This window comes from Hippopotamus amphibius, chromosome 12, assembly GCF_030028045.1.
Source record: "Hippopotamus amphibius kiboko isolate mHipAmp2 chromosome 12, mHipAmp2.hap2, whole genome shotgun sequence".
In the NCBI taxonomy this organism is placed as follows: Eukaryota; Metazoa; Chordata; class Mammalia; order Artiodactyla; family Hippopotamidae; genus Hippopotamus; species Hippopotamus amphibius.
Genome location: NC_080197.1, coordinates 57,270,905 through 57,298,277, shown reverse-complemented (window position 1 = coordinate 57,298,277; position 27,373 = coordinate 57,270,905). Strand labels below are relative to the sequence as shown.

The 27,373-nt window shown below is 39.8% G+C and overlaps 1 protein-coding gene across 9 annotated transcripts in view; it reads left to right on the top strand.

Annotated features, from left to right (window-relative positions):
• The window catches only part of PPFIBP1 (PPFIA binding protein 1), a 174,073-nt gene that overhangs the window by 42,183 nt on the left and 104,517 nt on the right, over window positions 1–27,373 (top strand). For 7 of the 9 annotated variants that reach the window (XM_057700825.1, XM_057700832.1, XM_057700831.1 and 4 more), the window contains exon 2: window positions 13,265–13,358. The gene's annotated coding sequence lies outside the window, so the exon portion shown is untranslated. Of the gene's footprint in view, window positions 1–9,576; window positions 9,646–13,264; window positions 13,359–27,373 lie in introns of all 9 variants that reach the window. The other 2 variants (XM_057700826.1, XM_057700824.1) reach the window with 1 other exon arrangement.

Below are 27,373 nucleotides of genomic sequence, written 5' to 3'. Positions count from 1 at the left end.
CTTAACAAACCTATCTCAAAATTCAAACAACCACCATGGTGGGCCCTGAGGAGATCCTAATGCAATCAAATAAATTTTTTGTTTTTTTAATATGACTTTTACGAGACAATTGGATATGTGATTGACTGGAAATGTGGCTGTATTGAAATAGAAATTCCTCTTCCTAACAATAAGAATTATTGCTAATTTTGGAGGGTATGATAACAGTTTTATAGTTATATTATCTTTTAGAGAGATATGCTATAGTATCCATGGGAGGAATGTTAGAATTTCTGGGACTTGTTTCAAGGTAATCTGGGAGTATCGGTGGGGGGCATATAGATGGAACAAGACTGGCCCTGGTGGTGGCTGAAGCTGTTGACAGTGCTTGGCACTCATTGTATTAACCTACTTAGGTTTGTATATCTTTGAAATTTTCTATAATAAAAATTTGAGGTGAGCTGATAAATTCAACTTGTGATACTATTTCTAAAGCCAAGAAGGTTTTTTAGCCTTCACGGGGTTTTATCTTGACTCAGTATTCAGACTAAGGAGAAAGACACTGATTCACACCCAAGATAAAGTTTATGTCTCTTTATCATTATGGAGAAATTCCAGATTAAAACAAATTTAAGGGCATTGGAAAAATGGTAATATTTGCCTTTAATCTAACTTCTGTTTCTCCTTAAGAGAGAACATTGAACGGATCTCTAGTTGCTTCAAAAAACCAGAGCTCATCACATCATGAAGGAGAGTTGTTAGGGTCTGGTGGGAAAGAGGAATCCGTTGTAGCTGGTCAGGCAGCTACGCAAATATAGCAAGTGCGGGATCAAAAGTTATTTGTTCATGTTTCTGGGTCATAGAAAGGCTTTGTTCTTTCAGAAAGCATTTCTATGTATTTTTTTATTGCTGACTATTTAAAATCAAGGTTTATTAGGAAAAGGTTCTTCTAGTAATGACATTCTGCACTAAGTGGCTTCTGACAGCTTGATCCCGACTGTGGTTTATGCTTCCTTGCTCATTTCTGTAGAATATGAAGCTACCAGCAGTATGCCTTTCTTTGCCAAGCTCCTCTCGTTCAACTTCCTAAACACATAAGGGTGAGGAGTGGTAGCTGAGGGGCTTCATGTTGCTCTGGAAGCAGGTGTGATGCCAGGATGTCCTCCCATCACTGGCGGCGTGTGGGTGTGGGAGTCACTCGGCCGCACAGCCCTCCCCCAGCCAGCCTCTCATTCTCATCCCTCCCTCCCCAGGACCCCTCCCATCTCCCAGGCCCTTCCTGCCTGCCTGTCTTCCTTCCTTCCTCCCTCCCTCCCTCCGTCCCTCCTTCCCTCTTCAATGGCTTTGTTATCCCGACTGGTTCTTTCAGTGCTGGCACCCTTTTGTCTTTAGGTATTCTCCCCTGGCACTTATCAACACCCATCCTTTCAGTGACCACTTACAAAGTGATGAAGCTCTATCATAAATGAGCCCAGGGCTCTTTCCTGAACTCTCCAGACCTGTTTTCCTGACTACATTGTATGCATTCACCCCGTGCTTTCTTGGGCATTGCAATCTCAGTGTGATCAAAATTTAATTTTCACCCCTCATCTCACACATACACATACACACATATACATGCACACACCTTGTTTTATATTCTCTTCTGAATTCTGTCACCACAAGTCAGAAACCATAGAACCACCATTGACTTCTGCTCCTTCATGCCTCAATAAATCTCCCAAAGCTTTTCCCAGCCTCCCTCTCCCCTCCATTCTCTCTGCTAGTTCATGCCTTTAGAAACCATAATTGCATCCCTTGCTTCCAAATTTGATATTGTCTCCAGAGGGATCTTTTGAAAGTGAAATTGGATGATGTTTTTCTCCTGCTTTAAAGCCTTCTGCTGCTGTCTCTAACGCTTTCTGCTAGGGTACTGCTGTCCCCGAATCTGTCAACGTCTCCTTCAGTCTATGTATATTTATTATAAATAAGGTATACTTTATTGCAGGAATATTTTAGATATTGTAAACACACAAAAGTAGGAATTAAAAGAATATAGTAAATGTTTTAAAATAATTTTATATTTATTAATGGTACAAGAAAAACATTCATAAATACTCGCAGTTTTTAAAATTTTTTGGCTTTTTTTCTCTCAATCTATGATAATTTTAGTAAGACTAATGTATCTTTATTTTAAAAAATCTATTTCCACTGTTATACAGCAATTTTAAGGTCTGTTTCAAAGTTCAATTTATTTATATAATTATTTTTTAAGTTGTCATTATTGAAAAAGTTAACTCACAAGGAACATGTAGATTCAAATGGGAGACATGCATTGCTTACTATTTGTTCATTTTTAATCCACCAGCTGTAGGAAAGTTTGGTTGAAATCAGCCAGTCAGTTGCAATCTAGCGTAGTATTCTTAGGGGTTAAGAACTGACTTCTAGAGTTGAATTGCCTAGGTTAGAATCCTGTCTTGACTATTTACTAGATTAGATAATTTGCTTAATCTGTCTCAGTTTTAATGTCTGTGAAATGAGGAAATAATAGTCTCTCTGTCAGGGATAGAGTTCAAGACTGAATGGTTAACACACATCAGGTGCTGAGAACAGGGCCTGACCCACAAACAGGAAGGCATCAATAAATGGTAGCTATTAGTTTCTTCTTTAATGCTGATAAAGTCTGTAAAAAAATAATGGGAACATGCCACAGTTTCCTATTTTTAATAGGGCTGTAAAAATTAAAACTCTTAATTTGGTACATTTTAAGGCAGATTAGAAAATTCTGTGTTCACATTTTTAGAGTGTATAGATAGGACAGTTTTTATGGTTGTGACATTATTTGGGCAAAAAAAATAACATAATGGAAATATTTTCAAACCTTTGTTTTCAAAATGCATGTTCCTTTTAGAAACTTTTCTCGCTGTGACAGTGTCATCTTTGCTTTACAGGGACTAGGGACCCCTTATGGGTTGTGTGATTTGAACAGGTTGTGTCCAGTTTGCCAATTCCTCGAGTCCCTTGTGCTTGCGTTATTGGTATTATTATCCATCCATGGTTACTTTAAGCCATTTGTCCATTTTGTGGTTAAATTATAATGATAACATCCCCCATCCATCCGTCCACTTACCTGGGTGCATGTAAACTGTAATACCTTGCAGGCCTCAGAGGACTTAAGGAACGAGGATGCCTTGTGGCTGGGGAACTCCCAGTCTTCCTTCAGATACATCTTGCGTCTTGTGTGACCGGCTGGTGTCTGTCCTGAGAGAGAGTGCCAGTAGCAATCCATTCGTGAAACGTTAGTAAAATCTGGTCTCCCTTGCAACAGAAATAGTTGGCGTGGCTGACCGCATCTTCTGGTCCAGCTGCCGAGGACGCCATGCTGGTCCATGCCTCTGCTCTGGTACTCACTGCTCTCCCCAGACCCCGCACGCTGCTCCTCGCTTCAGTTATTACTGTGTATGATATACATTTTATATAGTGACAGAGGGTAAATGTTTTGGATCCTGTCGTCTTCACTTAAAAGTATATCAGACTGTTTTGTGTCTTCATGGTCTTCATTACGACAACCTGAGTGGTTTCCTAATTTTACTATTTTGACATGCCAGTATTAATTAAACCACTCACTATGCCTCTGAAAATAGGTATTCAGGTATTTCCAGTTACTTACTGTTATTTAGAATTCTGTATTGAACACCTTAGTGTATATTAAATTTTGTTTTAGGCAAATTATTTCCTAAGATCAGTGCATTAGAGTGATGTTACTAACTCTTACTGCAGTAGAGCATTAATGCTTTCCTAAAGTACGAAAGAATTCAGTCCATTGCCGGTAACAATGAATGACCAGCAATTTCACTACAACATTGAAACTATGAATGTTAGGATATTTTGTTTGTCTTGGTATGTAAAATGGTAACTCAGGGCTGCTTAATATACATTTTTGGTTATCATTTTGAATGAAAATTTCCCCGTGTTTTAATTTACCTTTTTCTCCTATGAGGTTGGGGCTTAGAGTTTTTTCCTTAAAAGTGTAAACATTTAAATAAAGTTGTATTTTGTATACTCTATAGTAATCATTTCTTTTATCCAGGGTGGCATTTCTATTAGTGTCTCTAATAAAAGGATACCCATAATATTATGCTACCCATTTGGTGGATGAGGAAGCTTGAGGCTTAGGTTAAGTAATGAGCAAAATCATATAGGTGAAAAGTTATAGACCTGGAATATTAAAATCCAGACTGACCTGTTCCAAATTCTGTACTTTAAGTTATCATGCTCTGCTCCCATTGACAGAAATAATACATGATCTTTATTGTAAAATTATAAAATACAGATAAGCAGAAAGGAAAATAAAATCACATTTGTCTGAAATTCCACCACTGTCAGCGTGCTGGGCTGTGACAGCTTATCTCGGAGGAGGAAAGAAGACTTATCACAGATTGGGAGTGGGGGAGGTTTTGAAAAAACATGCGTACACTTGTCCCTTCATTTGCCACTGCACCCCCCCCCCCCCCAATTTCTCTCTAATGAAAGATATATGACTGGTAGTAGACTTCTGCAGGGTCCGTGATGAAGAGGAAGAAGGAAGTATTGCAAACCATAGATGGTTATCCTTCCTGATTTTTTACCTTACGTACATGTATATTTGCAAAAATCAATTAATATATCACGAACGTCCTTCTGTATCATTACCCATTGGTAACCATACCCCTCTAACCTTGGCCTGGTTAATAGTCTGTCTAATGGATGTACTTCAGTGTAGCTATTGCTAGACACAATCAGATTGTTTCTATTTTTTCTTATTATAAATAACATTGTGAAAATTAGGTACAAAAATCTTTGCCTACTTGTCCAAGCATTTGGTTTAGCTTAGTTAATATGCAGTGCTGGGTCAAAGACTATATTACATTTTTAGGGCTTATGATAACCACTGCCGGTTGCCAATATATCCTTGTAAAAACCATCTACCAGTTTGGCCCTGATTAAAATGAGAAAGAGGAAAGGGGGGAGGAAAGAAAGAGAGCAAACGATTTCTTGATGGCACGAAAAGGATAAGAAAAGCTAGGGCGCTAGCCTTGGGCTGTATGATTTGAAAGAAATGGGGTTGCCGAGACTTCCATGATAGAGGTGAGCTGCATTTTGTCCCCTCTATTTTTTTTTTCTTCCTTATTGAAGGTTAGGGGTACATGAGGAGTGGAGAATTAAATGTTTCATCTTGTATTCTTTTTTAGAATTGCTATGGATTCTCTTTTGTGATTTAGAAAATTTATAGGTCATTGTGTCTTTCTGAATATGGAAGCTGAAAATCAAATAGGTATTTTAACTGCTGTTTTCCTAAAGGAATACATCCTATTCAAGTTTAAATAAGTCTATAAAGCTCTGGGGTCTTATGCTGGTTAACAGGATTTTTAACAGAAGGTAGCTGAATTGGACCTATCTTAGGCAGGAAACACTCGGCTTTGGATATACTTGGACACTTCTTTATTATAAGATGGTCTTGCATTTTGAATGTCCCACTATAAGCCTATATGTATATTCAATTCCTTATATTTCAGGAGTGTAATTCTTAGGAAATATGTCAGTGTACCCATCAATCCATTTCTTTCTAAACACACATGATGCAGAGATCATGGGCCTAGTCTGACAATGAAAACACATCTATTCCATGTGGGACAGTTTCACGGGAAGAGTCCTTACTGCTGCGTCAGCAATGATAGAGTTCATGAGGGGCCACCCCACTTTCCAGAGCTAAGATGACCTCACTGGGGATGTTAGTTCATGGAGTTCTACTGGCATCATAAAGTGTTATACACCAGTGAGCTGTAGTCATTATTTCTTTCAAATAATCACGATACAAATTTAACACTAATTCACAGTGCTGTTTCAGAATGTGGTGGGATGGAAGTGGTTTGACTTCCTACTTTTTGAGTGATATTTGCAGTAACATTAGTGAATGATAGAGGTGGAAGGACTTGATTCTAAGGATTTCTTGGGTATGAGACCAGAGTTTTAGGGGTCGTGCAGTTGTTTTTTCCTACATTTTCATACGGAATAGAACATATTTTAGAACACTGATAGAATATTTTTCCCTCTGAGAACATGACTGACTATAGTTAGGAATCTCTGGTTTCTACTGAATTACCCCTCCACTTCAAGAAGTGTGGATATAATGGGAACATCTACTGTAAAATTCTTGCCCTCAATTGAGTTGAAATCCACTGTTTTAAATATATTGGTAAACTTTACATTATAGTTCATAATATTTTTCATACAGAGTTTGAATGTGTTGTTATATAAGATTTTTGCTGTGGTCCATGATATTTGACATAAAAAAAAATGAAGTTTAAAGTATTTGTCGGGGGCTTCCCTGGTGGCGCAGTGGTTAAGAATCCGCCTGCCAGTGCAGGGAACGCAGATTCGATCGCTGGTCCAGGAAGATCCCACATGCCGCAGAGCAACCATGCCTGTGAGCCACAACTACTGAGTCTGTGTGCCGCAACGACTGAAGCTCACACGCCTAGAGCCCATGCTTGGCAACAAGCGAAGCCACCTCAATGAGAAGCCTGCGTGCTGCAATGAAGAGGAGCCCCCGCTCACCGCAACTAGAGAGAAAGCCCACGCACAGCAATGAAGACCCAACTCAGCCAATAAATAATAAATAAATAAATGAATTTATAAAAAAAAGAATAAAGTATTTGTCAAAGGAAAATTGGTGTGCTCGGAAGCTGAGCTGTGTTCATTCTCTCACCCCCACTCCCAGCGTACTGCCCCACAACATGCAGTCGTGCATGTATTTATTTTCATATAAAACTTTATGGCTGACTTTAATCACTGTAATCAATTCAGTAAAAAGTTCAAAGAGTAACCACTTTTGAATTTCAAAATTTCTTAGAATCTTTGAATTAGAATCTTTTTAGGAAGGAAAAAATAATTTGCCCATGTTGGCAAAGTTGGGCACAGAACTTTAGAATTTTTTTAAAAAGGCAAGCTGTTACTAAACATACAAATACGACTGTGAAGCAATGTTAATTTAAAAACACGTGGCCCTGATTTGATGTAATATGTCAGTAGACATTGTGAATACTAAAATTTTGCAAACTTGGAAATTTAACTATATTAAATTTGATTTTGGCATGAAAAGTGGGTTCTTTGAGGACTTGGGGACATCGGAGATTATCAGATTATTCATTCAGCTGGTATTTACAGCATGGTGCTTGGTGCTGTGAGAACACACAAAAAACTGAACACTTAACCTTTTTAACACTGAAGGGTTTAGTCTGAAGCCCTTGTCCAGCCTCAGGTTTGCAAATATGCTATAATGTATAATTTCTTCAGCTCTTTAATATCTATTTTTTTGGCTAAGAGTCATCACTTTCTTGTACTGCTTCACTTGATCTTTACTTCTATCTCTAGTCCTAGCTGTTAGCTTTTTGTCTGACCATTCCACAAAGAAATAAGTTTTCAGTCTGTTCATTTAAGTTACTGGATGGGCAGAAAACAAAGCCGTGTTGGAATACAGATGTTTATGGTTGGTTGGGCCCCATGTCACTAGCCAAACAGCCCAAGTTTGTAATTTAAATTTGCTTCTCTGCTAAACTAGCCTTACTTGTTAGGGACCTTGAACCTAAAATTTGAAAATGCCAAGGGTCTATTTGAAAGAATCTGTTCTTTGATAACAAAGTCTTATTGAGGAGGCAAAACATACTTTGGGAATATTTAAACAGTGGAAATCAATATGTGATTTGATGCCCAAATGAATGAATGGGTCGAAACACGAAATGCTGATGGCAGTGAGTGATGGGAAGACTACACGGGGGCGTAATGTGAAAGGCTTTATTGTTTGAACAGGACATGAGAACTGGCTACAAATACGGTTTTGAGCATGGTTAGGCGTCAGACTGATTTGTTTGATTTTAACTTCTGCATACCCTATTTCTGGTCAAAGGGAGCCAGGATTTTGGACCCAGGACTCTGGCTTTGAAGTTTATGATGTAAACCTTTATACTATATGGTTACCCCTACAACGTTATGAACTCAACCACCCTATGAGGTTCCCCCTTCCTTCAAGTCCGACACAGTAATGGCCTCTCTTTAAAGTCTTTTTAGCTCCCCTGATCTGGATCCTGTAGCACTTTGAACCTTTAATATACAGCTTTACTTTAGTCTTGTGTGTACTTGCTTCCCCTCCTGTGTAGATCCAACCCTCATAGGAAGTACAAATTATATTTCACAATATTTAGCACAGAGATTTGGCCTGTACACTGGTTGCGATGTTGGCGGTAGGAGAGAAAAAAAGGGGACTATGGAATGAGTGTGGCCTCAGACATAGGAGTAGATAGGATAAAGCAGGAGTAGATATGATTTGCTGGAGAAAGAACAGGCCATCCAGGTTATATAAAAGACCAAACACAGAAGGGGTAAGGTTGGAAAAGTAGGCGAGGGATAAGATGAGGAGGGTCTTAAAAGTCAAACTCAAGGATTTGGACTTTACTCTGTGTATGGGAACCAGTCAAAAACTGGCCTGATTAAAAAGATGGCTAAGACCATCTCTATCTAAGTGTGAAGTTGGTGATGAGTAATTTAGGGGTGTATTTTCCCCTTATTTTATTTGGATCATATAAACCTATCTTTCAATACAAAAGAGCACCGGGTCACATTTAGGTGACACATTTCCCCCAGACATCCTGAAGAACTTCAGGAAGGGGTGGGGATGACTCAGCAAGGGGACATCCTCCTGAACCACGTGGTGGTTAATATCTGGATGGAGCTCTCTAGCCAGGCTGTGGAGAGCAGTCATTCCATAATTTCTGTTGATGCTCCCTCAGCCTTTTTCCAAATAGAAAAAAGGTGGAGGGTAAGAAGTGATGGGAACAAATTCGGAAGATTTAAGGGTCCCTCTGGTGAGTCTTTCTGAAGGGCCTGAACTGCCCTTTCTGGAGAGGGCTTATCAACCGAGGGAAAAATAGACATTGGTCAGTTCGTTTGATTCTTTGATTACTCGTGGTAAAAAATAAAGAGTATTGTAGGCTTTTATAGTCCCAATACTCCAAAGTTGGCTCTAATCTTAGAATCAGAAGGGTCTTGAGTCTATTTACATTATTATTGTTTTGAGTTCATTTATATTATTATTTAGGTTTCTTATCACAAACCATGCAGAGGTGTACTTTACTGTCCTTACCTAACACTTTTAACTTACAAACCTTTTGAGATTTCCTGTTATTATCTGTGACTTATGAAATTAAAATTATTATCAAAACAGTGCAGAGAGTAATAATATCAGCACGGGACCAGGTTGCCTGAGCTCTGATCCCAGTTTTTCCACATAACAGCAGTGTGACCTTGGGCAAGTTATTTAACCCCCTCTCTCAGTTTCCTCATCTGTAAGATGGAGGTAATTTACTTTCCTCAGTGTTTTTGCCAGAATTAAATGAATGAATTCATTGTTCATTTACTAAAAGTAAAGCCATTAGAATTGTGCCTGGTATATAATAAGTTCCCAATAAATATTACCTATTATTGTGTTGTAAATGAGAAAATGAAAGCACCTAAAGGTGAAGTGACCTAGATAGTTACCCAACAAGATGACTACATCAGGATTAAAAATGTTTCTCATTTCAGGATTTAGTCCACTGAAATAGCTGTTTCCTAGACCAGAAGTCAGCAAACTTTCTTAAAGAGCCAGATCAGGTAACAAATATTTTATACTCTGCAGACCTTACCGTCTCTGTTGCAACTACTCAGCTCTGTCACTGTGTCTTGCAAAAGCAGCCATGAACGATATGTAAACAAATGGGCATGGATATGTTCCAGTAAAACTTTATAGAAACAGGTGGCAGACCGCATTTGCCCTGCATACAGACTCCAGCTTTAGACACTTAAGTCTAACATGAATAGAAACTTTGCATTCCATTTAGTTTTATAATATGAAATATGGCATTATTGTAATAAATAGTAACTTCACTTCCTAACAGTCTAATATGTTAGTCTAATGTGTTAGTCTCAGTTATGCTGGTCATGCTTTACAAGATCAAAGGGATTTAGAAAATAAACAGTAATAAATGTGTTTTCCATCTAGAGGGATATACGGAAGTCACTTATTTAGTGGTTTGGAGAATTTTCTTGGTTTTGGAATCTGAGATTTTGCAGGATGTTAAGGGTTTGTTTTATTAAATGGACGCAAATACAGGTTGGGTTTTGTGTTTTTGTTTTCTGTAATCTCTGTATACGAAAGGTTTGTGAGTCATATAAAAAGTTGTAATTTTTCCTTGTCGTTACACTAAGGGTTTTTCTGCTAGGAATGTTGTTTGCATGGGTTTAGATTTTTTTATGGCTTACTTTTCAGTTTAATAATGTGTTCTTGTTTTTAAGCTAAACTTGTCAGTGAGCCTTTTTGTGAGTGGCTGACTGTGTTAGTTCGTATTTATAGCTTACGTCTGTTTCTGAGGAAGTGACTAAAGTCTCTTGAATTTGATCAAAACTGTATCACAAAGGATATCTTTGACTTGCTTAAACAAGGCTCACGATGGAAACTCAAGAAATCTAATGGTTCATGTTTATAAATGTTTCTGTGTATTCAGTCCTGGTTGGGCCAAAAAAATCAGAGTTCTGTGCTGAGGGAAGGGTTGAGTATACCCAGCGCTTCTTAGTTAACGTGAATTCCTCTGGAGCAAGTTCAGGCAACACTTTTTTATAATACTCTTTTTTTTTGTTTGTTTAATTGTTGTTGTTTTTATGTTTTGTTTTAATTTCATTGAGATATAATTGACATACAATAAACTGCGTATATTTAAAGTGTACAATGTGATATTTTTTTCTTATTAGTAATGCATATATGGCAATCCCAGTCTCCCAATTCATCCCCCCCCCCGCCCCGCTTTCCCCCTTAGGTGTCCATATGTTTGTTCTCTACATCTGTGTCTCTATTTCTGCCTTGCAAATCAGTTACTCTACCATTTTTCTAGATTCTGCATATATGCGTTAATATATATTTGTTTTTCTCTTTCTGACTTACTTCACTCTGTATGATAGTCTATAATACTCTTTAAAAAAATTGTTTTCTAACTTTACATGTTGCTTTGAAGTAGATCTTACAGAACACAGGTATATTTTTTTCTTCTCCTTAAACTGTTTCACTGACTTTTCTCCTTCCTCCTTCCTATTCAAGTGGCCCTGGCATATGTGAAGCATCTCAACTCTGCATGTGTAATTTTTAGCAAGGAGGCTAACAGGGTTGGGGCAGGGGCTGGGACGGTGACTGACTCACAGAAACCTCTACATCTGGCTTCCAACTGGAACCCCCTCCCCTGTCTCCTCACTTCTGCAATATCCACAGACCCTCCCCACCTTAGTCTCATGCCCTCCCTGTGGGTTCAGTCCTTATAGCAGCGTAGGGTCCCTCCTTCTGCTCTTTGTTCCAGGACACTGAGTGGGAAGGAAGAGAAGGCCTGGCTCCTGTCTGCTCACACACAGGCTGACCTGTGCTCAGGGACCCAGGCTGAAATTCACATTTTCCCATAAAGGTTCTATTAGAGCTGTGGTTGCATTTTGGTGTGAGAATGTTTCTAGATCGGCTGCATTATAAGCTCATTGGGATTTCTTCCCTAGCTTTTCACGTAATCACTGTTAGTTTGAACCCTTTCATAAGCTGCTCAAGGAACTAATTCTCCGACTAAATCTTGGATCAAAGTGTAAAACAGATAAAGGTGAAATTGCTGTGCCTACTACTGCACATCCACTCAGCCCCAGCTCTGTTCTCTGAAGCACCAATGAGGTAGGGTTCTTAGACACTCACTTTAAAAACTGCTGATTAATATACCTGTTTACTGTTGGAGCCCACACTAGTCTAAAAATCAGGCTTACTTATGTATGCATCATTAATTGCTTAAAATTTTACCTGGATTGGTGTGTATATATGGGTCATACATGAAGTCAGCTTTAGGGGAGGCTGAATGGACAGAAGCTTACTTGAGAGAAATTCCTTCAAGACAACCTCTATCCACTATTCATGCCTAAATTCCATTGTTAGCAGCACATTTTATTTCAGTGTTAAGCACCTGCCTCTTCTGAAGTTCTTTTTTTTGTTTGTTTGCTTTTAAATGAAAATGGTCTCAAGAACCATATCCATTAGGTTCCTGGAATCTTGGAGCTGATCCTGTCGTTTTCCTACTTAAACATGCGAGGTCCCTGGCTCCTCAAAAGGGCACAGAGAAGGATACAGCCACACTCCTACTCCACAGTTTTGTCTAGAACTGGCCCTGATCATATATACATCTGAAAAGTACACGTGAGGTCATGTCTCCAGTATTTGACTTGGAGATATTCAGCTTTCTCATTTGGATGGAGGTAGTTATGAAGTATTGGAACTTTTACTACTCCTAAGCATTCCTTCACGACCAAAATATATGGTACTACTGTAATGGTGAGAATATCTATGCCCAAATATATACTACTGGGAATTTTTTTCTAAGTATTTATTATTTAAAAGAGATACGGGAATCAGAATCACAAGTCTAAAAAACAGTATATGTGTTTCTACCTATCATTTATGTATTATTCTTGTTGCACAAGAAAATAATAAATTTCATCATTCTTTAAAATCTTAACAACTAAATGATGGTGAACTGTGGTTCATTCATTTACTCAAAAACCATAAAGTACCTAACCTGTGCTAGGTACTTTGTACTATAAAAATTAATGATGGTGGTTTTCTGCTGAAACTCAGGCTTCAAGGAATATTTGGGGTTGTCCAGTAACCGAGGAAGTAAGGAAGAAAGAATGCTTGATGGGGGCAGGAAAAAAAAGGAAGGGAGAGGAAGGAACAATGGAAGGAAGTCAGTTAAATCTATTGGTCCTTAACACACTGTACTGTTTTTAATTACACAATGCTATCTAGTTTGATGTTCTTTGCATATATATAATTTACCTTCTATAGGGTCTTTTTATGGTGTGTTGTAGTTTTTTTAAAAAATATTTATTTTATTTTATTTTATTTTTGGCTGTGTCGGGTCTTAGCTGCGGCACACGAGATCCTCTCTGTGGCATGCTGGATCCTTTGTTGTGGTGCATGGGCTCTTTCTTGCGGCTCGTGGGCTTCTCTCTAATTGTGGTGCACGGGCTCAGTAGTTGCAGCGTGCAGGCTTAGTTGTCTCTCGGCACGTGGGATCTTAGTTCTCTGACCAGGGTTGAACCCGTATCCCCTGCACTGGAAGGCGGACTCCCAAGCACTGGACCACCAGGGAGGTCCCTATGGTGTGTTATAGTTTGAAGTTAGTTTTAATTTATCTTTTTTATATTTGCTTCTTTTCAGCATAAAAGACCTTTATGGATCAAATTGCTAAGCAGTCCATGGAAGATTTGGAGAGCTGAAGGAAAAAACCATTATTAAACTTGTTCTTTTAAATGTAAGTAAACTTGATGCATATCACTGTTCACTTGTGACATCTTTAAAGCCTGCTATTACCTTTCAGTACACTCAGTGTGTAAGTTTTTCCCAGTAGTAAAGTTACTTCACTATGTAGTTTACTCGTTAAGTCTATGAGAATTTATGACCCACCCCCCTCTTTAAAAATTTTTATATGCTAAAAGTAATATGACTAACATAGGTGGTTATAGAACTTAGACATGTTGTGACAGTCAGCAAATCTTTACTTGGTGTCGAGAAGGAAAGCACAGACCTGGTGACACGTAAGAAGCACTGCCCTTTCTCACATCCTTTATCGCTCTTTATCCCACAGGTCACTTTACTGCCCCATGGCAGTCAGTGAGAATTGTTGGTTGACCCATTAATGTATGACCCCATAGGCTTGAGAAGTGAGGTGTTTCCATGTAAGCTTATTCATTCCTTTCCTCCCTGTTTCTTTTGCTCAGTAATAATAATGATACTTAACTATTTGTTGAACTTCTATTAAGTGACAAGCTCTTGACTAATTCAATTCAATCCACTTTCATTCAACGAATACTTTTTCTGAGTGCTTGCCTCGTGCCAGGCACTGCTTGACACTATTATCTTGTGTTATCCTCCTGGCAGCCTTGTAAAGTCGGAGTTAATATTTCAGTGATGGTGGTCCAGGTGAGGATGCTGAGGTTCAGGGGGAGGTAAGGAGCACGCAGATAGTCACACAGCTAGGAAGAGGGGAAGAACTAGGGTGTGAACGCCATGCTGTTTGGCTTTTCTGATTTGCCGTATTCTAAACACTGTTTAAACGCTCATCCTGGCACCGTTGTTGCTGGAGACTGGAACCTTCTGGGTTGTGTTCTTAATAGGAATGTGACCCTAATCCTTCTGAACCTTGGCTGTAGTCACAACAAGGAAGGAAGTTAGAGAAACATCCTCCCAAGTTTGAGAGGTAGCTTTGATACCTGGAGGGTGAGTTAAGAGACCTAATGTCTAGACCAGCCTTTCCACGGATTTCCCGTGTGCCTTTGAGATACTTAACATCTATGTGAGACAGTTACCCTTGTGCCAGCTAAGGAGAGCAGACCAGATGTTCTCCAGGGCCTCTTTCAGTTCGCTTTTTATTGAAGTATCTCATACACAGGGCAAAGTGCACAAATCGTAAGTGGATGGCTTCATGGAATGATTGTCACAAAGTGTACACATCTGTGTAACCAGCGCAAGATAACAGAAAATTACCAGAGCCCAGAATTCTCCTCCCCCTCATGTTCCCGAGAGGAAGCAATCTCCTGATTTCTAAAGCCGTTAATGTAGTTTTGCGTGTTTTTAAAGTTTATGTGAATAGAATCATATAGTTTATATTCTTTTCTGTCTGGCTTATTTTGCTTATTATGTTTGTGAAATTCCTCTAGGATACCGTGTATAGATTGTTTTTTTTTTTCATTCTCCTTAGCGTCATGGTATTCAATTGTATGTTTATTTTATTGTTGGTGGCCATTTCTGTTTTTTCCAGTTCGGAATATTACAAATAGTGCTCCAGTGAATGTTTTTGTGCATATCTTTTGGTGATGATTGTATTTTGGTCAGGGATAACTCAGTAATTTGGATTCAGCTGCCTTGTGAAATGATGTTGAAGTAAACATCTTGGCAAGGAGACACATTGCTATTATGCTGGCAGGTGATGTAGCTGCTTCAGCATCGTGTTCTAAGCATGCTGGTCAGGAATGTAGATTACTCTTGGAGTTGTGGCTGGTGGAAGTCCCCTCTGATATGCGTGTGATATGGTAAGGTTTGCTCGCCTGGCAGAGGAGGGCTTTGGTTGGGTTCAGAAAGGGATTACAGACAAGAGGAGAAAATAGATCCAGGAGACAGATACGTCTGGGGTCCCCTGGAAACGTTTAGGCTATGTCACCAGGCAGATCAAGAGCCTGAACAAGTGACAACCTAGAGGAAGAATCAGCTTCAGAGACCTGAAGAGTCTAGATGAACAGAGAAATAAAAATTGATCTGGGCAGGCAGGCTGGAGCTCTCAAAGCATTTTTTGAACAAATTTATTAAGTCTAACTTTTGTTTTAAGGAAGCTTTGAAAAACCAGTCCCTAAAGTATGAATCTTGAGTGAAGAATGAACTTAATAAAATTACCAAACTAAGAATAAATGTATTTTTCAAAGAGATATAGCATGTGAGTATGCGGGCTTTGCCAGGAGACTGTTCTGCTGTTCTGTGTTCAGGTCACAGCCCCACCACTTTCTTTCCCTGTGATCTCACCGTGTCAGCTTCCTCATCTGTAAAATGGGGATATTGATGTACCTCCCTTATAAGTTTCCTGTGACAGTTTGCTGCGATAGTGTCAGGGGTGTGTTGCTGGGTGCATTGCACTGGCACTAAAAATAATAGCCATTATTCTTATTATTTTTCTGATTCTCTGATTTTATTCTGATTTTTATTATTTTTATTGTTACTGATATTACCTGTTTGACTCTGTATCTGATACTTTATAGAAGTTTTCAGATTATTTTTTTAAAATATGAGATTAACTTAGTTTTTTTTTTTTAAGTATGGTGAACACTAAGAAAAATATTTTCCTACTTGCCCCGCCTTAAACTGAAACTTGGAGGAGAGATGAAGGGAAACATTTGTCTGTGTCCTTGGCGGGTCTTGCCCCAGGGTGAGTCAGTGAAGACACTCTTGATTGTTGGAACTGTTTTACTCGGTTAGTTCAAGAAGAGACTAGAGGAGCTGGGATTCACAGAAAGCTGGGTCATTTTGCACAAAGGAAAATCATAATTTTATATATTACACTCTCAACTTGTGCCAGGCATTTTGTAAACATGTATCCTTATGTACCAGGGAGTTTTGGTGAGAGGCTCAGTGGGTGATTCACTACAGACCACAGCTGGTATAGGGTGTCCATTCCAGCTGCCTGTGGTTGGGGACATCTTTCCATCATCAGTGAATTCTGGACTAGATATTGGGGCATATGGTATAGATTAAGCCCTCAGTGAGATTGTGATCTAACAGATGAATAGTCTAGTGTTCTAAAAAGGAAATTTTTAGAGTGAGTTGAGTCAAAGACAACATTTGACCCAAGGCTCTGAAATTCTAGTTCTGACTTCTCTGCATATTAGCTGTGGGACTTCAGGTATACCATTAATCCTGGGTCTCAGTTATCTCATCTGTAAAATCAGAAAGTTAGATTGAGACTTTGAGGCAGAGGAAAAGTCTATGAATTCTCTAAATATAATAACATCTAGTTTGGAGTATAGCTGTATTTTTCTAAATGCTGTATTCTTTGATGGGTTTGCCCCAAGTCAGAAGTTCTGGGACAGCAGATTTTGGCATTTATGATAGTAGGGGAAGGAGTAGTTTTAGGATATGACCTAAGTTCACGAAATAGTTAATGTCATAGCAGATGAAAAACAAAGAACCAGACTGTTGTGACTGAGGTAAGTCCATTTTCACATCAACATTTACTTTAACCAGCTCTCATACACTTGCTTTATTCATTAAAGGATATTTATATTTATGTTAAACTACTTAAGTAAATATTCAAGGCATTGTATTTATTTGATTTGATTTGATTTTTTAATAAATTTATTTATTTATTTATGGGCTGCATTGGGTCTTCGTTCCTGCGCATGGGCTTTCTCTAGTTGTGGCGAGCGGGGGCTGCTCTTCGTTGCAATGCACGAGCTTCTCAGTGTGGTGGCTTCTCTTGTTGCCAAGTACGGGCTCTAGGGGCATGGGCTTCAGTAGTTGTGGCACACGGGCTTAGTTGCTGTGCAGCATGTGGGATCTTCCTAGACCAGGCCTGAACCCGTGTCCCCTGCATTGGCAGATGGATTCTTAACCACTGTGCCACCAGGGAAGCCCAAGACATTGTATTTAAATATATGGTATAGCTGGATTACGAAAGCTGCCTTTGGCCTCATCTCTCTATTTATGGTCTCTATTTAAATTCTCAGTTCTCATCTTATAGTCCCACAGTTGGGAGTGTCACAAAATTTGGATATATTTTGTGGTTCCAGATGTTGAAGGAATGATTTTTTAAAAATGATATTTTAAGATTAGCATTGAAATGAGTCAGTGGGTTCAATTGAGTTAATAAAATAAGAATAACTGCTAGTGTTATCACTTAATAATTACTTTTAAGTTCTGACCTCTGTCCTCTTGCACCAGGGGTATCTGCACTGGGCTGATGCAGGAGGACATGTAGGAAAGAGTTAAAGTAAACTGAGAACTTGGGAATAGTTGTACTTCAAGCCATTTAGATGTTCTGGCAACTGGTAAACAGAAGAAATAGCATCAGCCTAGAGTGCAGGCAGCACCCTGGTCCCTCCGGCGGGGTCATGGTTCTTGAGATCACGGGTGATGGTGGTGAAAGCTGTCTGGTTGTAGTGCCCTTGAGGTGGAATGGACCCAGGCACAGCACTGAGGTGGGGCCTCAGCACAGCCTCCTCTTCCTCAGGCCAAGCAAGGCCGTGGGAATGTGCAGGTCCTTACTCAGGCCCGCCCACGTGGTCACGCCACCTCGTTTGTGTAGGGGTTTCAAAGCAGGCGATTTGTAGCCACTGAGATCGCATCATCCCCAAAGAGCAGCGTCCACCCATCAGTTTGGGAGTGAACACGTGGGAGAGGGGTTTTCAGTTTTTCTTAAATCCATTTTTTAGCAGTAGTTCAAGGCTTCGTGCATTATAATCACAGAAATGAGGTTGGATCGCCAGGGTGTGTTCAGTGTTCCTTGCATGCCATAATGCTAGCCTCTCCTTGTCAGATCGCAGCCCAGAGCTGCTCCAACCAAGAGGAGACTTAAATTAGGAGTGTGGCAATTCACAGACATTGTAGCAGGATTCATTTAGTCTTCAGGCAAAAAATAACATATGCTATCTCCTTAGAAATATTATGGTTGCTTTCAGAGTTTGAAACAGCCTTGACAGCTTCCTGTGACCATTACCTAGAACTGAAGTGTAATCCCTGGCCGACGATTGACTCCTAAATGTGGTGCGATAATTGTGTTTGTCATCTGTGTTTCAAAACACAAGTTGTTGTTGTACCATCATCTTTTCTTGTTTGTATGTTTGTTTTAAATTTATTCCTTTACCTTCATGGTGGTTAATTATGTGCTTGGCTTTAAATACTTGTGCCATTTGATACTGTGATATTAAGAGATTTCAGAAGAAAAGGTCATCAGCTGTCTTTCTGGGCTATTCTGGGCATTTTGTACTATATTTATTTTGGACCCAGCTTTTCTTGTCCTTGGTTTCTGATTAGCTGTTCCTCCTCCTTGCCTTGGCCTCTCATCTTGGTTGGAAGCGTTTCAACAGATCTGTGTTTGGATGACTGTTTTGTTTAACAAATAAACACAATCACAACCTTGGGAGAGAGTCAAGAAGACAGAATGGAACTCTCCATTACAGCCCCTGGTTCTAAGGCATGGAATTCCTGGAGTAGGGAAGCTAGCTTCTTAGTATACTGATGTCCGGAAGTTGCTTCCTGCTTGAGATTAGCTGTTACAAAGGGAAACATGGGATTCTGGGGCATTCTGAAAAGTTTTGGACCGTTGGTGGGACTTAAATAGTCTTATTGTTTATAAATTTTTAGAAATTAAAGAATGGATTATTTGGTTCGAAAAGTGGGCTTTTTGGTTCTTCAGGGTCTAAATTGATCGGTCTAAATTGATCTTGCCTGAGGTCTGCCACAGACTGTTGGAGTTGTCAAAAAACTAAGTATCAAGGAGGAAATAAGTGGTCTTCAAGGAGAATCAGGCCTTTAAGTGTAAGACTTCTCCCAAGAGAAAACGATGATAGCAAAACACTCATTTAAATCATTGACCTTCTTCGTGAGACTCTTGTCTGAGTGACTCTACAGGGACAGAAAATACCAACTAATTCTACTGAAGTGTTACAGGACCCAGGAAGTGATTTGTTTTTTTTCATTTTTTATTTTTGTCTTTTTTTAAAAAAAGGTTGAAATACCCATGATACAGTATTATGCTAGATTCAGGTATACTACAAAACAGTTTGACATTTGCGTACATTATGAAGTGATCACCACGATAAGCCTGATCACCGTCAATCCCCATACAAAGTTGTTGTAATAATATTGGCCATGTTCCTTATGCTGTCTGTTACATCCCCGTGACTGATCTGTTATATAACTGGAGGTTTGTACCTCTTAATCCCCTTCACCTATTTCACCCACCTCCACATCCCTCTCCTTTCTGGCAACCACCCACTTGTTCTCTTTATCTGTGAGTCTGTTTTCATTTTATTGGTTTGTTTTTGAGGTTCGACATATAAGCGAGATCATGCGGTATTTGTCTTTCCCTGTCTGACTTATTTCACTTGGCAGGACGTGATTTCTGTTTCTGCACTTTGTGGTCTAAATCCTCAGGAGGTAGAGCTGAAAAAAAAATTAGTGTGTTATGGCTGGTTCTTGCACTCTTGACCTGATAGAACATGGCTGATTCTTGTTGTTCGTAGTAGTTACGTTCTGTAAAGTCACCAGAATGCTGAATTAGTGCCTACTGAACCATTGCTTCTAGGGGACGCACAAGCTTAGGTTCCTGAGCTTCTGTCACAGCATTTTCTCAACTGACCGATGCATAACCTCATTTCTGTCTCAAGGGACCTTATTTAATGGTGTTCATGTATCTAACATGGAATTCACGGTGAGCAGCACTGTAGCTCGTGCTTGAGCTGAGCTTGTCCGACACATGCATTTTCTGCACGAGGTTCATCATAGCCTTTCTTGCACTCGGGAACACTAAGCAGCACTTCAGCCCCGTGCTTGGGGCCATTTTAAACATTGAAATCCCCAACCAAAAGCACAAAAATGTGAAAAACATGGCATAGAAGAGACTGCGAAAAGGACATTTATAGTAGGAGAGCTGAGCTGAAACAAGAAGGCAGAGCACTGCCTTGTTCAACCTCAGCTGGGATGGTGCACGTGGGCACTCAGTTTTTTTGCTGTTCTGTACATGACCGTGAGCACCTGCGAAAGCACCACTGATATTGATTTGGGGATTGCAAGTAAATTTTAGTGAGCAGGCAGATTCACAGACATCTACTGTGTAATATAAGCAAAGTAATCCCAGACATTGTAGGAGGAATCCCCCTCAGCCCAGCTGTACGCTTCATGTAAAGCCAATCATTTAAGGGAAATGATTGATTTGGGTTACAAATTGGTATTGTGACCAATATCCAGAACACATTTTTTAGATAGCTTCATGTAAGATGAAGGCCAACTAGTAATTCCTCCTGTTGAATAAATGACAGTTAACACTTCTGCCACACTTTGAACGTCTATAGAATAGGAACAATATCTTGTGTGTCCCCATGTCCTTGGCATGAAGGGTAATAATGGCCAACACAGGGCTTCCTGGTGGTGCAGTGGTTAAGAATCCATCTGCCAATGCAGGGGACATGGGTTCAAGCCCTAGTCCGGGAAGATCCCATATGCTGTGGAGCAACTAACCCCATGTGCCACAACTACTGAGCCTGCACTCTAGAGCCTGAGAGCCACAACTACTGAGCCCATGTGCCGCAGCTACTGAAGCTGACACACCTAGAGCCCGTGCTCCATAACAGGAGAAGCCACCGCAAAGAGAAGCCCGCGCACTGCAACAAAGAGTAGCCCCAGCTCGCGGCAACTAGAGAAAGCCTGTGCACAGTACCGAAGACCCAACGCAGCCAATAAATAAATAAATAAATAAATAATCTCAATTAAAAAAATAATGGCCAACACATAGTGGGACCTCAGCAAGTTAATGAATACTAAATGAATGAAAGAGCCGGGAAGACTCTGCTCCACGGTGCCTGGGCACTTGAGGGCACAAGAGGCATCTGATGCATCTTTTCAACTTAGATAATTTCTGTCCACTGTGTTCATTAAATTAACTCACATAAATATTCACTGACTGTCAGAGAAGGTCGTGTCTTGGAGCTAGTGTAGCATGGAGGGTATCTCAGCTGAGCCTGAGGATGGAACAGGGGCACCACCAACCATTTTGAGAAAACTACTTAAGGGCTGGAACAGCTGCATTGGACTCCTTCTTCTATCTCACCACGGAGCCAGACTGTCAGGGTTTTTTTTTTCTAATATTCCTGATTTCTCTAATATTCTAACTTCTCTCCACTTCAGTTCCACTCCCACACTGCTATTATTAGACACTTCTCTCTAGAACCTGAATCTGATCATCTCAACCTCTTGCTTCAAAAATTGTATCCTCTCCTGTAAGAAGCAATTCAAAGCTCCTTAGTGGTCCGGCTCCATCCCTGCACCTCAGACTTCAGTCTCTTACCATCGCAGTGAAGTACACCCTGTGCTGAAGCTAAACTGGGCTCAACCCTGGATCCCAAGCGTGCCTTTTAGGACTCATGGCTGTTGCATAGACTGTCCCCTCTGCCAGTGTTGTCTGCTCCTTTGCCCAGCTCTTCCTTTCTCTAGCTCAAATTGCAGCCTCTGTGCTACATCTGGCAAGGTCCCCATCTCCCTGCCAAGTGTGAGCTCTGCAGAGGAAGTCTGTCATACTCACCTTTTGTGCACAGCCTCTAGCATGTGAATGTTCAGTAAACATATGTGAATGAGTGAATGCATCTAAACATTATCCAAATGTAGTGTAGGAAGGCTTTTTAAATGAAAAAAAGAGGCTAGACTATTGGTTTCTACTAAGGCAAGTAGAAAGCTGCGTCTACCCTTTTGTTAACTAGCTTTGTCTGTTGTACAAAACTAAGCTTTTCCACTCAGGAAACACCTACACTGTGCCACACTCCCCGGCCCCCAGTGTAGACAGCCAGGGACTGGACTGAATTAAAGTAGAAGCTAGTGAAATTTTATGTGAGAGGAAATGATATGCAATTTCAGATATTATCTGTTTCAATTATTTCCTGCAAATTAACCATTCATTTGACCAAATATTTATTGTGGAGCCACTGTGTACAAGAAACTGGGCCAGGGGCTTTGGAGCGTGAAAAGATAAGCGGAACACACTAGGCTTTTGTCTAGTGGGAAGGAAAGATGTGGAAGCACATTTCTGTAAAACACGCTAAAATGTACACTTACTGCAGGTAGTCATGGTAGCACAAAGGAAGGTGAAACTTATTTCCAACCTGCTCAGTTCCATAGAAGAACTCGGCTTTAACCTGAGCCTTGAAGGGTGCATTTGGGAGTAGGTAGGTGGGAGGGTAAACAGAAGGAGTAGCCTGGTTAGGGCAGTTCCAAGGGGAGGAACCAGAATGAACAAAGGCACTGAGGCAGGAAAGTACAGGGAGCAATAGCAGGGGACAAGTCCTGCAGGGAACGTGGGGGCAGGGATGGAGCGTCATTAAATAAGACTGGGAAGGTACATCATAATCGGATAGAGAGAAATGTAACGGCAGTTTGCTTGCGCTTAACGCCGTGGTCATGAGGAGCCGTGCAGATTTTGAAAACAAGGGCAGCGGCTAAAATTTGCAAGCATTTACTAGGGGTCGGGCGCTTTTACTAAATCCTCGCTGTAACACTTTGAGGTTAGTTATTAGTGTCACATTTTATAGATCAAATGGAAAGCCCAGAGAGCTTAAGTAACTTCCCCAGAATCCACCGCAAATAAATGGTGGACCTGGGATTTGAAGCCAGGAAGTTTTATTTAAGAAATTGGAATTAAAGCGTAGGATTCAGGGAGTCTCTGAAGTTTCGGAATTGTTTGCAAAGTGCTTAATATATGTGAGTGTGTGCATTTGTTTAAGAGAAAATCTAAAGATTTAATCATATAAAAAAGTATGCTATGCCCCATACAAGTTTAGTAATAAAGGCTATGGTGGCACCCTCTTTTGCTCTCAGAAGTCCTTCAGGATGTTCAGTGCATTATATGGTGACTTCAGGCTAATGCTGCTTCTTAGGTTGGAAGAAGCAGAACAATTAGCACCACTCAAAATAAAGGAAATATCAAAACAATTTGCAGGAATTGTGAGTATTGTAAGTGGCAAGCTGTTCTTGATTTGTGAGAACTTAGAAAATGCCCAAGAAGTTCTTTTGAAAGTAAACATGAGATATCTAGACCTTAAAATTTGTGATAATTTGAGGACAGAGAGCCTGGCTCTCCAGGGGCAGAAATTATTCTTACAAAAGCTAAATAAACTCCTGAAATTTGAAATGTTTTTGAAAAACGTCTAGATGCTAATGTTCTTTCAACTGGACCAATTTTTTTTTTTATACTTAGAGGAACTTAGGGGATAAATATTTATTAACTCATGAGACTGAAAATTTCTTGTAGCCAGTAGTGAATCCAGAGGCAGGTGAATGAATGAATCCAGATTAAAGAACTGCCTGGTTTATATCACTTGAGGAGTCAGGTTACCTAAATTTTGCTTAAAGCGAACATTTTAATGCTTTAAATACGTACATCTTTAAGATGTTACTATCACCCAAGAATAGCAAATATACTTTATTTTAATAACAGAGATCTGGATTGCCTACTTATTGGAGTTTTTCTTAACATTTTCCGCATCTTTGTTTTCTTGTTTTCTATTTTGCGTTTTTTTTCCTGGAGTATTTGATAGTGCTTAATATACAGTCCCCATTCAGATTTCTCCAACTGTTAAAAAATATCTTTTATCGTAGTTTTGTAGATTTGAAGGGTTCAGTAAGGATGGTAAATAGCAATTGACTGTCACGTATGTTTAGTATCTTTTTTGAACTATCTTGTCTGCCTGCTTTTTTTGCTTTTTCTTTTGTATTTCATGACATTAACATATTTGAAAAGTCTAAGACAGTTGTCTAGAAGTATGTCTTTCAATCTGGGTTCGTCTGTTGATTTCCTAATGATTAGATTTAGATTACACATTGCTAGCAAGAATACACTGCTTCTCTTTCGAAGGTATAGAATGGTGTTTAGGCTAAATTTAATCACTGGATTAAGTTGGTGTTCACTGGACCTCTCCATTGTGAAGGTACCTAATCCCTTAATAACTACTAAGTCATCTGTGGGGTAATTCTTGGGGACCATGTGCATATCTTATTCCCTGACAGTCAGTCATTCACCCTGTGGTTTCAGCATTCATCTTGGGTCCTTATGTGAATCAGTTCCTATGTTGGTGGTTGCAATATGGTACTAACTAAATTTTTGAAAGTCATTTTACTGGAGAAAAATTCTCCGTTTCATCCCCATCCCTGTTTGGGAAAAATCTAGGCCCCAAAGACAGATGGCAGAGGAGTTGATGAAAGGGAAACTTGTAAACAACTGTCCAAAACTATATTAATATTTTAAATAGCTGAAGTGTTTTCTTTGTGAGTGGGTGTATGGGAAAGATCTAGGAGAGAGAGAAGGAGGGAGGGAGTTTTAGTTTTGGAGATTTGCCATTAAAATAATAAATCTTAACTGATGCAGATGAGGAAAAACAAAGTAAATTGCCATTCTGATTCCCTTCTAGACTGAGAGAATTCAGTAATAATGAGATGAATATTCATTCAACCCAGCCATGATCTGACAAGATATTTGATGTTTGCCCTCCCATTTGAAAATACTCAGTGGTTCTTTATAAAGCATGTTAGATTGAAATCAAATGGGCATCAAAACCATGAAATTCCTATGAAAGTCGGGGTAGTAAACGGAAATTGTTTAGTAGGGGGATTTCTTGATCTAGGCTTATAATTCTTCTAAGATTTATCTTAAGGCTTTTATACCCACCCTGCTCATGACTGGGTCACTCAGTGACTCAGTGTTATCTGATGAGGCTCTTGTTTCGCTTTTGAAAGCAGAGTGTTGTTCTCTTTATTGGGGTAGTAAGGGGTAGCAGGGAAAGATTGACTTTGGGTGGTGCAATTGAAAATCCACCCATCCATTTTGAGATTAGAGAGTACCCTGCATGCCGTATCAGTTCTCTTGCTTGTGGTTCATAATGAAAAGACGTATTTTTGAAGCACATAACTGTCTCTCCTGCCCAAACAAAACTACTTTTAAATATTGGGGTAATTACCAGCACTCTCTGTGAATTCATTTATAATTTGCTTTATTTTTCTTTTCATTGTTTTGTAAGAGGATTTTGGACACTGTTTTTATGACCAGGTAGACTTGGAGCCCTGCCTCCTTTTGAGCCATGATTTTTCACATGTTCTTTAAGTCTGGAAAAATGGTTTCCCCCTATTTTGCTGGTGTGGTATGACCACACACTTTTTTCTCTCATTGAGATCTTGCTGAGTGAGAAATTGGCGTGGCATGGGGTGGTCTGTAAAATTTGCATTAGCCTATCCCAATTCTGTGTTTGGAGACAGCTGAATATTCCTTACATTTGTTTGATAAATTCTCACCCTGCCTGCTGGCTTATATTACAGTGTTCTTATAGGTTCCAGAATATGAATATTTAAGGCACAACCTCACTAATTCAAGCATATGAGCTTTATGGGTCTCAAGGTTGAGCAATTCACTTGAAGGAATTAGATTAGCACGTGCCCGGCAAGTGCAGTCATTCTACAATCTTGAGGTTTCTGCAAAGCTAGAGTCTCTCCATGGTCACACCCAGTTTGCTCTCAGTCCCCTTGGCATGTGGTGGCCTCCTCCAGCCCCAGCCCCGTGGACACGACACAGAGCAGAGAACCTGGTCCTAGGCTGGCATGCAGCTAAGAGCTTCATAGCATATTTGACACTGTAATAAATGAGGAGGTACTGAAATAGTTCCTATTTTTAAACACTTTGACTCACTTTCTAAGATGCAGCAAACAACCTCAAGTAATATTTAGGATTCCAATTCTTTATAAAGAATATTTATTATAAAAGCTTGTAAAGTGCATTGCTTGAGTCATAGAGGTGGATTCATACTTGTCAAACAGGTTTATACAACACTGAAAAATAAACACAATATGTCAGAAATCTTACAAATGAACAGGGCTTTTTATTCAGTGTAGGCAGTCTTAAAATAGTTCATCCTGGGTGAGTTTTTCGTAGAGGTTGACTTATTTAACAGAGAAAGAATTGAGCAAACAAGACTGGTTACAAGTGCCATAATGGTAAGAGATGTCATCTTTCTTTCAGGTGGATCATAGTGTCTGGTCTAAAGCAGCAGTAAGGCTCCATGTATATTTGTTGAATTAAAATTTCAAATTACTTGCTAAATTCCTCTGGTCTTAGGTTTCTCACTCTGTAGGTCACAACCTCACTTCATCTTTCAGATTTCTATTTTTTCTTCTTCCTGTCCCCCCCACTCTCCTTTCCTGCTCTTAACCCTGCTGGCCAGTGGCTTTTGATTTAAGGAATAGCAACTCTAAGCTGTTGTATTTCATTTTTTTAAATTATGTAGGAAAAAAGAGAAATAGGATATATTCAAATCATGAAAAAGATTATATAGAGATAAAGGTCACTCTGTATCAGCCACTCTGTTAAGATCTTTCAGTAAAAAGGAACCAACACTTGGTGCTTGCCCTCAAGAGGTCAGAGTCTATAGGTAAAATAGTCATATCGAGAGAGCTGCAAAGTACAAGTCATGGTCTGAGGGTGGGAACTGGGGGACAACTTAAGTAGAGTAGGCCATGTCCAGTCTTGGCCTTATAGCAGCCCTAGAGCAGTGTCTTTAAGGATGTGCGCCCCAGGCAATGGGGACTTGAGAAGGCATTGGAGGAATTCTCCAGGGAATGGAGAAAGTAATTCCTATGTTTGTGTATTGGTTCTTGTGAGAAGCAAGACTGTTGTTCTGTTGGGGAATTTGGAGAGTATAGATTGGAAGAAGAGCTGCGAGAGGAAAAAGGCAGACATTGTGAATGCTAGTACATGTGGTGGATATGCCATGACTTGGAAAGGAGGGGCAGCGGCTGCGTCTGGAAATGAATGAAAGTCGTGGAGCAGGTGGAATAGTGGCACTCAAAGTCTTGGTGAAGTCAAAGAGCAGCTGAAGGCAGGAGGAGGGCATTCAGGTGGGCTAGTCGAATGGGAAATGTTCTCGGACAGGTGGATACAGTGAGGAGTCTGGCTGTGCAGAGACTCAGGGTGTGACCATGAGAATATACTGAGAAGAAGGCCCTGTTTGATTTCTTCCCTCCCATGGTACTGTC